This window comes from Vicia villosa, linkage group LG2 (genome assembly GCF_029867415.1).
Source record: "Vicia villosa cultivar HV-30 ecotype Madison, WI linkage group LG2, Vvil1.0, whole genome shotgun sequence".
Lineage (NCBI taxonomy): Eukaryota > Viridiplantae > Streptophyta > Magnoliopsida > Fabales > Fabaceae > Vicia > Vicia villosa.
Window position 1 is genome coordinate 89,818,227 of NC_081181.1, and position 12,329 is coordinate 89,830,555.

Genomic DNA, 12,329 nt, shown 5'->3' on the forward strand with positions numbered 1-12,329 from the left:
AGCAATTCCATGATCATCCAGTAATTGTTTATAGATTTCTACAGCAAATGGAAGACCAAACAAACAGACAAAGCCAAAAGACAACAGAGAAATAATCTCGAAGTCTCGGATGAAATTAGAAAATTCAAGTGATATAATCAAATAAAAATTTAAATGATTAACTACACAAGACAATATGAAAATATCAAATTCAAATTAAAATTAATTATGAAAGAAGATATTTTTTGTGGTTTTTCATGAAAAGAGAAAATATTTAGAAACATAAATATAAACATGTGTCTAATATATTTTTGTGAGTTTTTTAATAAGGATTATAAAAGAAATTAAAATCTTATATTCAATAGTAAATCTTTTATATAAAAAAAATTTAAAGAAAATTTAAGAGATAGTTAGTAACAATATAAAAAACATGGTAATGGGTCAAGGAGGTGTTTAAGAACACATGGGGGTGCAGCCCATAATGAAATAATAAGCTGACTAAAAGAAAAATGGACCGGACCGGGTCGGTTCAAACCTGGATCCGCCCAGCTGTTACTGCAACATTGAGTTGAAGAGAACCCTAGGATCAAAACACAAGAGGCAACGCCTCTTCTTCCTCCCTCGTTCTCACGCTCTTTCTGGAAAACAAACTAAAAAAAACATCTTCTCATAACAAACAACAACAGCAACTCGTTTTCTTTTATGATAACAGCAACAACAATCTAATGTTCTCTCGGTGTTCAACTCTCTCTCAAAGTGAACGACAACAAAAAAAAAAACCCTCTCGGTTTTCTTAACAACAACAAAGTCTCTCCTCACTGAGCAACGGCAACAACATCGGCCATGAGAGGAGCTTGAAGAAGTTCACACTGCAAGGGTACTTTAATCTCTCAACAGAAACAAACACTCGATTTCAATGATTCTCAAACGGAAGAACAGCAGGGGACGTGAAATTCCAGGTAAGTTTCCTTCTTAAATTTCATTTTTTTTGTTCTTTTTAATGATAAGTCAGTGACATCCCTCTCTTTCTATTTCGAATTGGCTCGCAGTGCACAACAACAACAGCTCACGCTTTTGGTTTCTCACGATGGAGGTGAATGATTTTCGGCCATAGGAAGATAATCAGAGGAAAATCCAGGTATCACCTCAATTTGTTTGTAATTTCTGTAGCAACAGTGAATCATACTCTTTCTACTTTTGATTTTCAGAACAACAACAAAAATTGAGTGTGAAAGTGGAAGCTACTTACTTGCGGCAAGGAGGTGTTTGCCGGATTTTGTGTTGAAGGTATGTTCTTTGATTGCTACTGCTTTCTGTGAATCGTTGTTGTTGATGCTGTCTTAAAATGAACCGCAAGTTTTGTCTTTGCCTCTGCTTTTGTTTTCACTTACAGCACCTGTGATTTTTTCAGTGGCCATGGGATCTTACCTCGACGAGAAGAGCTTACCGTATAACTCGGTTTCTTTCACAAACAGAGGTAGAGACCCAAGTGTGCTTTACTCAGTTTCGTTCTCCATGACACAATTTGCTTGACATAATAACATATGCTTTCTCTTTTTTCTGGAAATTTTGTTTTAACAGAGAAACATGTTCATAACAATATTGAGATTAAGAGTGAAATTGACTTACCTACGGCGAGGAGAGTTTCGCCGGATTATCGTTGAGGTATGTGTTGACTCCTCTATTGTTACTAACAATCTTAAATTGTTACTAACAATTTCTCTAACAACCTTGCTTGTTGTAGGCTTTTGATGAAGATGGTGCCATAACACCTCTCTTTGGATTGTGGGAGACTTGAAGATGAGCTTCAAGCTCTTGGATGCTCTCCACTAAGGTATGAACTACTTCTTCACCCCTTTTCTAACTATGGAACTTTGAAAATTATGAAAAGAGAGAAGTGAGAAAGCTAGTAGTATAGTAGCTTTGGTGTAATTTGCTTCAAAGAGAGAGCTTCCTATTTATAGGCAAAGTTAAGGGATGTGTTAGGAATTAAGAAACTTGATTGGGAGGTTATAGTCATCTCAAGAATGAGAATAAGAATAAGAATATATTCTTCATCATTGCAAGATAAGAATAGGAATAAGAATATTCTTATGCAAAGATATTTTTCATGATATAAGCCATGTGTGTAAATTTTTATGTCATTTTATGATATCTCTAAGTTGTAGAATTTTATGACATAAAAATCTCTCTTTGACATTCTTTGACTTTTTCTAATTTCACCCCTCTTTTGTTTCTTTTTCCATGTGACATGAGCATTCTTGATGAAAGCATGAAGAAATTCAATTTTGAAGAATGAAGACTTTGAAGAATGAAGAATTTAAGAAAGTCTTTGAATCTTTTTTGCTTTTTCTTGTAATTCCAATTCATTCCAACTTTAAATTGTATGAACTTTGCATTCTTGAAAATGAATGGAATTTTGTAATTCTTGAACTTTAGATAAAGTTCCTTTGTAATTCATTTGTTCCATGTAAATGCTTGAACTTCTTTTAGAACTTGAATGAAATTATTATTCAATCATGAAATTCCAATATTCTTGAGTGAAATTGTTATTCAAGTATGAAGCTTTGAATATTCTTGAATGATCTTGAATGAAATTTGAATTCCTTTTGAATAGAAAAGGATAGGAAATCCTTTGAATTTTAGGCCTTGAAACATGTTCTTGCCATCATGGATCTTTGAAATAATATTGAACTTGAAATTCTTGAATTCATGGTCTTAGAACCATACTTGAAGCAATTCTTTCAAAATGAACTCAAAATGGATAATGTATTCTCTTTTTTTGCAAACCTTGAAGAAATTCTTATGGATAATTTTGAACTTGTTCTAAATTCCAAGCAATCCATATGAAACACTTTCTTTCATCAATGACAAATCCACATGCCAATTCTTTGAACAAATTCCAAACTAATCTCTTGAATCGCACAAATTGAAAATGGCACACTTCAAATGAACACAAATTGATGACTATGGATCTTGAATTGAGACACAATTTCCATTTGATATTGTCATAGGGATTATTTGAAGATGATTGAAACCTTTGATTGACTCCCTGGGGATTTTTAGGGTTTCCCAAATGTGATCCCTGATTTCAGTCCCTGATAGTTCAAAACCCTAATTCTGAGGATTTGTCTGATCAATCTTTGTGTAAGAGATGTTCTGAGCCAATGGATTAGGTCAAAATGATGCACTTGGGGTCTTGAGGTCATGTCCCAAGTCATTAGGTCAAATTCTGAGCAAAAGTCAAGAGTATGCTGTCTTCAGTCAAAACCCTAATCTGGTTGATTCAGAGCCTTTGAGCTTGTTGAAGTGAATCTCTGAGGACCAAATGTTGATTGTTGATGAAGATAGTTCTTTTGAGATGAAGGGAGAACAAAACCCTAATTGATTGTTACTTGTACTGATGAGTGATTTCCTGATTAAATCCTGCTGAGTCACAAGTAGCAAACACAAGCTATGTAATTTGTTAGAGATGCAAATGATGCATATGTTATGATATGAGGTGGTATCTTAGGTCAAAAATTGGGGTATGACAGATGCCCCTATTTAAGTTTCTTCAACCTGAGACATGAAGATTAAAAATCTTCGTTTTGATAGGGTGGAAGAGACTTAAATATCAGAAGACGCAAATTTTGGACCTAAGATACCAAAATTGCCAATGATGCAAGGATATCTTTACCGAGGGATATCAAAAACTGACTCCGCTGGGGAAAAGAGATTGGGAAGGATGTCTCAATCCGTTTTAGGAAGAGAATCCATTTTATTGGGAAAGCAAGTGTATGCTTCACCTGGGAATGATAGCTTACCTATCGACATTATCGACTATCAGCATGGGGATAGACTTGTTTAATAATGCGAAGGTGAAAGGTATGAAACTGTATTACCGACTATCAGCATGGTGATAGACTTGACAAGGTAAAAAGAGTTTCAAAGGTTCGGTTAATATTACCGACTATCAGCCTTGTGATAGACATGTTGAATAATATAACCAGAACAAAAGGATTACCGACTACCATCCTTGTGATAGTGGTTCTGAAGACATGATCAATTATCAGCCGAGTGATAAAATGATCTTGGAGACTTTGCTAGGGAAATTACTGGTTATTCAGCCTTGTGAACAGTAATAAGGCCCTGATTGTCAAATGGTCTTCATGATTGATTTCCTTGAGAGGAAAAGTCTTTCGGAAGAGACATAAGCTGCTCAGATGATGAGGCTATTGCTTATTGTCTGTTTTTCACGACTCTGTTTGAGGAATCGGAATTTGAATCTCTGGTAAAGACAGGGTTCTAACCAAGAATGAATTGGAAAGAGACAGTCAAACAAGACTTTGTACCCCTGAGGAATGAACTCAACTGGGGATTTTCTCCTTCGTTTTGAGAGGAGAAACTAAAGAAACCTTCTTCCACGAGGAATGATCTCAGTGGGGAACTGGAAAAAGAAGATGTTCTTTTGCTTATGGGTGACGACCTACTTGGAGAGATGACACGCCCGTATTCGTTTCTTTTTCTTTTCTTTTTCTTCTTTTTTTTCTTTCTTTTTTTCTTTTTTTTTTTTTTGAGGATAGATATATCCTAAACAAGTGATTTTAAAGCAGACATTGAAAAATGCAATGATGCATAAATGATGCAAATGTGTATGGATGATGAATGTCATGAATGTAGCATGCATGCTGACAATACTGACAGACAAAGAAGTATACTGGAAAGTGACCGACGTCGCAATACAACCAGATACTTGGCAAATGTTCTTCAACACGGTGTAGATAACACGGGTGATGAATGGTGCTGCGTGCTTTAAACTTCTCTGGGGAAGATGAGCATCTTTACTGAGATGGAAGAGCTTCTTCACTGGAGATTGGAAATCTTCGTCACTAGGGATAAAAGACCTTCTTCACTGGGGATAGAAGAGCTTCTTCACTGGGGATAGAAGAGCTTCTTCACTGGGGATAGAAGAGCTTCTTTACCTCGAGGGGTAATTGCTTCAAGGATTCTTTTATGGGACCAGAATACCGTTGTCTCAACAATTTTTCAGGGAGAATCCTTTTGTTCATCCTATGGAGACGACTGCCGATGTTCCTTCCGTTGTTCACAATTCAAAGGAAAATTTCGCTTTTATTTTGAAAAAGAAAAGTGAAGTAAATTCATTTAAAACTTATTTTTTTCTCTTTTTTTTTGTTTCAAAAGCGAATAACACAATTAAAGCGTCATTTTGCAAGCTGAAAGAAATTAAAGATTGCAAACAAATGGGCACAAGGCTCAAATTTATTTAATAGGATGGAAATCAGCTAAAGGCGTGATTCCATGGAGTATTTACAAAAGTTGGAAATGGTAATTATGCGGAAAAGGCTACATTGAAAGCAATAACCACTATTCCCTCTAATAACTTTGAGTTCCAACTGTGCTTGTCGCTTCAGATTGGCGATGATTTGATCGAAGATCCTTTGATGGAGAAGACGATTCAGGTGACGAAGTAAGGACTGATGCAGTTACTTTGTCATAAATCCTTAATTTTTGCCTAGATTGCCCTTTCAGGTTTTCAATCTACCAGGATGAATTATTTCTGTTTATTGTCTCTAATTTTTGCCTGGACCGCCCTTTCGGGTTTTCAGTCCACCGAGACGCTCATTTTTGCCTAAGTCGCCCTTTGCGGGTTTTCAACTTATCGAGCTGTTCTTTTATATTTTTTTTTAGACAAAGTATTTCTTGACTGCATCAGCATTCACAGGATGCGGGAGTTCATCACCATCCATGGTTGCAAGAGTCATGGCGCCGCCAGAAAATGTTCTTTTGACAACATACGGGCCTTCGTAATTAGGAGACCATTTGCCCCTAGAATCTGGTTGAAAAGACAAGATCTTTTTAAGCACGAGGTTGCCTTCTCGAAATTCACGAGGTCGAACCTTTTTGTTGAAGCTTGTTTCATCCTTGCTTGGTATAATTGTCCATGGCATAGAGCAGTCATACGTTTTTCTTCGATTAAGTTCAACTGATCGTATCTGTTTTGACACCATTCAGCCTCTGATAACTTAGTCTCCATGAGGACTCTCATTGATGGTATTTCAACTTCTACGGGGAGCACAGCTTCCATGCCGTATACTAGAGAAAAGGGAGTTGCCCCTGTTGAAGTACGTACTGAGGTACGGTACCCATGTAAAGCAAATGGCAGCATTTCATGCCAGTCTTTGTAAGTGACGACCATTTTCTGGACAATCTTCTTAATGTTTTTGTTAGCGGCTTCAACGGCGCCGTTCATTTTTGGTCTGTAAGGAGAAGAGTTATGATGCTCAATCTTGAATTCCTCACACAATTCTTTCATCATTTTGTTATTCAAGTTTGAACCATTGTCAGTAATGATCTTGCTGGGAACACCATATCGGCAAATGATGTTATTCTTGATAAACCTCACAACCACTTGTCTTGTAACATTGGCATAAGACGCTGCTTCGACCCATTTAGTGAAGTAATCAATTGCTACCAAGATGAAACGATGACCGTTTGAAGCTTTTGGTTCAATCATTCCAATCATGTCGATACCCCACATGGAAAAAGGCCACGGAGATGAGAGAACATTGAGTAGAGTCGGTGGCACATGGATCTTATCTGCGTAGATCTGGCACTTGTGACATCTCTTCACGTGTTTGTAACAGTCAGATTCCATTGTCAACCAATAGTATCCTGCTCTTAAGATCTTTTTGGACATTGCATGCCCATTTGAATGAGTTCCAAAGGACCCTTCATGCACTTCATGCATTAACTTGTCTGCTTCGTGTCTGTCCACGCATCTGAGCAAAACCATGTCGAAGTTTCTTTTGTATAGCACATCTCCGTTCAGGAAGAAACTGCCAGAAAGTCTCCTTAGAGTTTTCTTATCTTTGTTTGATGCCCCAAGCGGGTACTCTTGAGTTTGAAGGAAGCGTTTGATGTCGTGGAACCACGGTTTATCATCGATGACGTATTGATTCAAATGGGCATGCAATGTCCATCATTACTGCATTGCAAACCAAAGTTTGTCAATTTAGAAGTTAATTGATTTTCAGCTGTGAAACGTATTGATTCGATAACATATCACTTCATCGTTAATCTCAATTATCTTGTGGTTTTGTCACATATACGACCCTTGCAATAACGGTCCGGAATAGACGCAAGTCGATTCAGAACCGCTTTCGCTTTAGTTCGAAATAATTCCGAAAAACTCTGTGAGATCTATTCACCCCCCCCCCCTCTAGATCCTCAGGCCAGCGTCTAACAACCATGGCAAGCAACATTCGAATGGATCTATGCTTCACAACCGGAGAAAACACATCATTGAAGTCGACACCTTCTTTCTGAGTGAAACCCCTTGCGACCAACCTTGCCTTGTATCTTTTCGACGTCACTCCTTCAATTCCTTCCTTAACTTTGAAAATCCATTTACAGCTGACCAACCTTTCCCCAGCATGTTTATTGATCAGTTCCCAAGTGTGATTATCATGAAGATATTTCATCTCATCATCCATGGCCTTCAGCCATTCAGTCTTATTTCGAATCCTCATAACTTCCTTAGGTTCTTCGTCTAGAACCTTACTTGCAGAGATTAAGGCATAAGCTATAAGATCTGCATACCCAAGTCTCTGAGGTGCCTTGATGACTCTTCTCGACCTATCTCTCGACAATAGGTAGTCATCGACAGTTTCCTCATCCTCAGCATCTTCTGCTTCTTCTTCGACTTCATCTGGGATATGCAATTCAACATCAACATGCTCCACCTCAACAGGAATCTCTACCTGTTCCAGCTCTTTGTCAAATGTTTATGTACTTTGACCAACATCATCAGTTTTCTTAAAAGTCATTTCAGCTTCATTGAAAACTACATCTCGACTGGTGATACACCTCCTGTGACCTGGCTCTAGGCACCATAGCCTATAAGCTTTGACTCCTTCAGGGTATCCCATGAACATGCATTTGAGAGCTCTAGGTTCGACCTTCTCTTGCCTAATGTGAGCATAGGCTACGCAGCCAAATACTCTCAGTTTGTTGAGATCTGGTGGATATCCCGACCAAACTTCTTCAGGTGTCTTCATATCTAACACTGTCGAAGGACATCTGTTTATCAGATATGTTGCTGTCAAAATAGCCTCAGCCCAAAACACCTTCTTTAATCTGGCACCAGTCAACATGCATCTGACTCTCTCCAAAATTGTTTGATTAAATCTTTCAGCCAAACCATTTTGCTGTGGAGTACCTGCAGTAGTTCTATGCCTTGCAATACCAGAGGTAGCATAGAAATTGTCGAACGCCTCATTGCAAAATTCAAGGCCATTATCGGTTCTTAACCTCTTGACCTTCCTGCCAGTCTAATTTTCGACCAGAGTCTTCCAACTTTTGAAATTCTCAAAAGTTTCATCCTTAGTCTTCTGGATGAATACCCATAACTTCCTGGAATAATCATCAACTATAGGTAGAAAATACCTTGCTCCTGAATGTGATGGACACCTTGCAGGCCCCCAAAGATCATCATGAATGTAATCAAGGGATCCATGTGTTATTTGTTTGCCTTTGTTGAACTTCACTCTGCAAGATTTTCCAAGTACACAGGGTTCCCAAAACTTCAGCTTTTCGACTTTGTCAAGCAGATTTTGTTTCCCTAATTCGACCAGACCCCTTTCACTAACATGGCCCAATCTCATGTGCCAGATTTATGTCTTCGACAATGGTTTCGTGGATGCAACATTTGTCGAACCACTTACAACTTCAGCCTTAAGGGTATACAAGCCTTGTTTCTTCACGCCTCTCAAGACTTCCTTCGACCCCTTCATGACTCTTAGAATACTTTTCTCTCCTTGGAAAACATATCGTTTCTTGTCAAATTCACCAAGAGAAAGCAAATTTCTCTTCAAATCAGGAACATACCTGACTTCAGTCAATAACCTTATTGACTCATCATGGAGCTTGAATCTCACAGATCCAACACCTGCAATCTTGCAAGCTTTGTTGTTTCCCAACAGTACTGATCCACCATCTTGATCACATAATTCCTCGAACAAGTCTTTGTTTGGAGTCATGTGCCAAGTGCAACCTGAATCCATAATCCACTCTCTTCTCGAGTCACTACTTGAAACCACAAGAACATCAGATGATTCAAAATCATCTTGAACAATGGCTGCATTGCCATTATCCTTACCTCCATGATCTTTCAGGCGTTCAGGGCACACCTTTCTTGTGTGACCCTCCTTCTTACAATGATAGAATCGAATACCAGATGCTTCGCCACTATAAGACTTCGACTGGCTTTTGCCTTTCTTCTTGTCGAACTTACCATCCTTTTGCAAGAATTTTCCTTTAACGGCCAAACCTTCACCAATAGTCGAAGGTTTATGCTCGTTTCGTTCATTCAAGTCCTTAGAATACAAGGCTGATTGAACTTCTTCAAATGTCAGGGACTCCCTTCCATACAAGAGAGTTTCTTTGAAGTGAGCATGTGATCGAGGCAAAGAACACAATAGTAGCAGCGCTTGATCTTCATCATCAATCGTCACATCAATATTTTCAAGATCAAGAATCAGCTTATTGAACATATCCAACTGCTCAACCAACACTTTATCATCAATCATCTTGAATGAGTACAAAGCTTGCTTCAGGTAGAGTCGATTTACCATCGATTTGGTCATATACAAACTTTCAAGTTTCACCCATAACCCTAATGTCGTCGTCTCCTTTGATACCTGTCGGAGAACCTTATCACCAAGGCTCAACAAAATTGTGTTGTGTGCTTTCTCGATCATATTCGTCTTCTTCGCTGCCATCAATTCTGCATTCATGGCTGCCTCTCCCTTCAATGCTTCCAAGAAACCCTGCTGAACCAGTAAGGCTTTCATCTTCAAGCGCCACAGACCGAAATCATTCACTCCGGTGAACTTTTCAATCTCATACTTTGTTGAAGGCATCTTCTCCACACTCACCGCACCAATTTGCTGTGAATTCAATACCAACAACAAAGTATAATGCAAGGGAAGAATAAAGAACAAGAAAGAAGAAGAACACAAGAATTGGTTATAACTGCTATTCTTTTACTTACTCTTAAAACTCTCTCCCTTAATTAGGATTTTTAGCTTAGCAATGATGAGAGACTAGTATGCTATTTATAATAAAACCTAACATACTAACTAATGGGCTTTTTCCACAAGGTCCATTACACAAGTCAACTTAATAAACAAGCTAACTTAACAAATTAGGGTTTAAACACTAAAACCTAATTTAACATGCTAATAACCCTAGCATCTTCGACACAAGCATGTGAGCAACCTTCGACTTCATGCTTAATCCTGTCGAACCAAGAAGCTACCCTTCTACCATACTAGAGTTCAATCCAATATCTCACAATTTTTTTTATAACTTCTTCCATTACTAGCCCCTTTAAATAATCATTGAATTGATTGTTTATAAAACTATTCATTTTCTAAAATTTAATTCTTACATAACTATAAATTAATTTTAATAATTCTGTTACATTTTTGTTGGATTTATTGTTTATAAAACTCTTCAATTCTTTAACTTTAGTTCTTACATTTTATAATTTTATTTTTCACTCAATATTAATATATTTAACCTAAAAATAATCTTATTTAAAGATTTTTTTTTTTAAAAATGACTTTTTGTATTATTAACTTCTGAACTAGATTAGATGATCCAATATATCAAATACTTATGGTGAAAAAATTATAAATCTATCTACCATATAAGAAAGGAAGATGTTCTGGATAATACAATAAATTCCTTTTCTCTGATTGGTCAATGATATTTTTTTAGGGGTAAATCAGGTACTAGAAAACGTTATCCATACTAATTATTTTTATTGCATCATTTGTTTTCAATGTAAACCTATTCATTTTTTGTACCCAACATTTAATATATGGGTTATTGCTCACATTTTTAAACTTCCTATCTGTAGCAACCTGCCCTAAAAGTTTTAGATTTTAGAGTCGCCACCTATTCTGCTAGGGCGAATAGGAAACCCTACGAATTTTAGAGATCTGGGTAAGTTATTATAATCAGGTCAAGGGAAGGTGTTAGGCACCCTTAACCCTTTCCTAAGGTTTCATTGTAAGGTAAAGGTTTATGGCTAATAAAAAAAGGTGACATAAAGTTAAATAGGGCAAACTTTAAACCTATTAAAGTTTTGGGGAAGGGGACTCGCCTTGTTACCAAGTGCCTACGTACCTCCTTAGGGAGGATCAGAGTCTACGTAGTTCGTAATATGTTGGTGTTTTTTAGAGGTTGTATGCATTTGAAGTTTGTATGTTAGAGGTGTATTTTAAATTGCAGTTCGCAGTTATGCAATTATCGCAGTCTCGTAGTTCGTAGTTTGTGAAAATGTTAATGATTTGTTATATGGCATACAACCCTGTTTAATATTTTTGAAGTTATGTTAGTCGCGTTGATCAATTGATTTGATCAACATAATTAACAAATTAATAAAGAATTACTAATTATCGTAATTAATTTATTCGGTTAAAACCCTTAGAAAAATTATATCTATTTGAATAGATTATTTTAATTAAAGGCAGAATTTAAATGACAGAGATTAAAATAAAAATTAAAGCACGCATGCGACAATCATAGAGTGGAGGTGAGAAGAGAAATCGCGAATAAAATATGAGTTCAGAAAAAACAGGGTTAAAAGCCTTATGGCTAAAAAAAACCTAATGGCAAACCTAAAGGTTACAACCTAAGAGTTAAAAACCTACGGTGAATAGACAACTCTTACATTATTGATAAATTATAGGGTTAACCTAAACCTTCAAAGGTTAACTTAATGGCTAAAAAACCTAAGGGTAAAAACCTTAGCCTATGGCTAATGGGCAAAAGCCTAACGAAGTTAATGGACAAACCCTACCAGTAACAGACTAGATTGAATTTTAATCACTAATCAAATTTTAATTATAAACCTAAATTATCTAATTAAAAAAAATACTTACCTAATTTTACTAATTGAATTATTAGAACTAATTATCTATCCTAATTAACTAATTAAAATTACTAAATTAAAATATAAAATTACTAAACCTAAAATTAATATAATTATTCTAATTATCCTATTCTAATTATTAAAACCTAATTTAAATTAATTTAAAATAACTAAATGGATGTTAAGTTTTCAAAAGATAAAAAAGGGGGAGAAAAATGATTTTAGTGGATAAATTAAAAGGATTAACTAAAAAACTAATAAAGAAATAAATAAAACCTGGACGTCAGAATCTGGTGCATTTGATTTGTGAGGGTGTATCATGGGCGAAGTTCCCAAAGTCTTTGGATTCAGGAGTGTTGGCGATCCTACGGCTGGAGCTGAGGGTGCATCAGATGCTCTGACGGAC

The 12,329-nt window shown here is 36.6% G+C and overlaps 1 long non-coding RNA gene across 1 annotated transcript; it reads left to right on the top strand.

The window, feature by feature from the left end:
* The first annotated feature begins 1,190 nt into the window (after positions 1 to 1,190).
* LOC131646405 (uncharacterized) lies at positions 1,191 to 1,718 on the top strand. Its single transcript, XR_009297472.1, has 3 exons — positions 1,191 to 1,266; positions 1,391 to 1,456; positions 1,561 to 1,718. It is a non-coding gene; the product is annotated as an uncharacterized LOC131646405 (long non-coding RNA).
* The last annotated feature ends 10,611 nt before the right edge of the window (positions 1,719 to 12,329 follow it).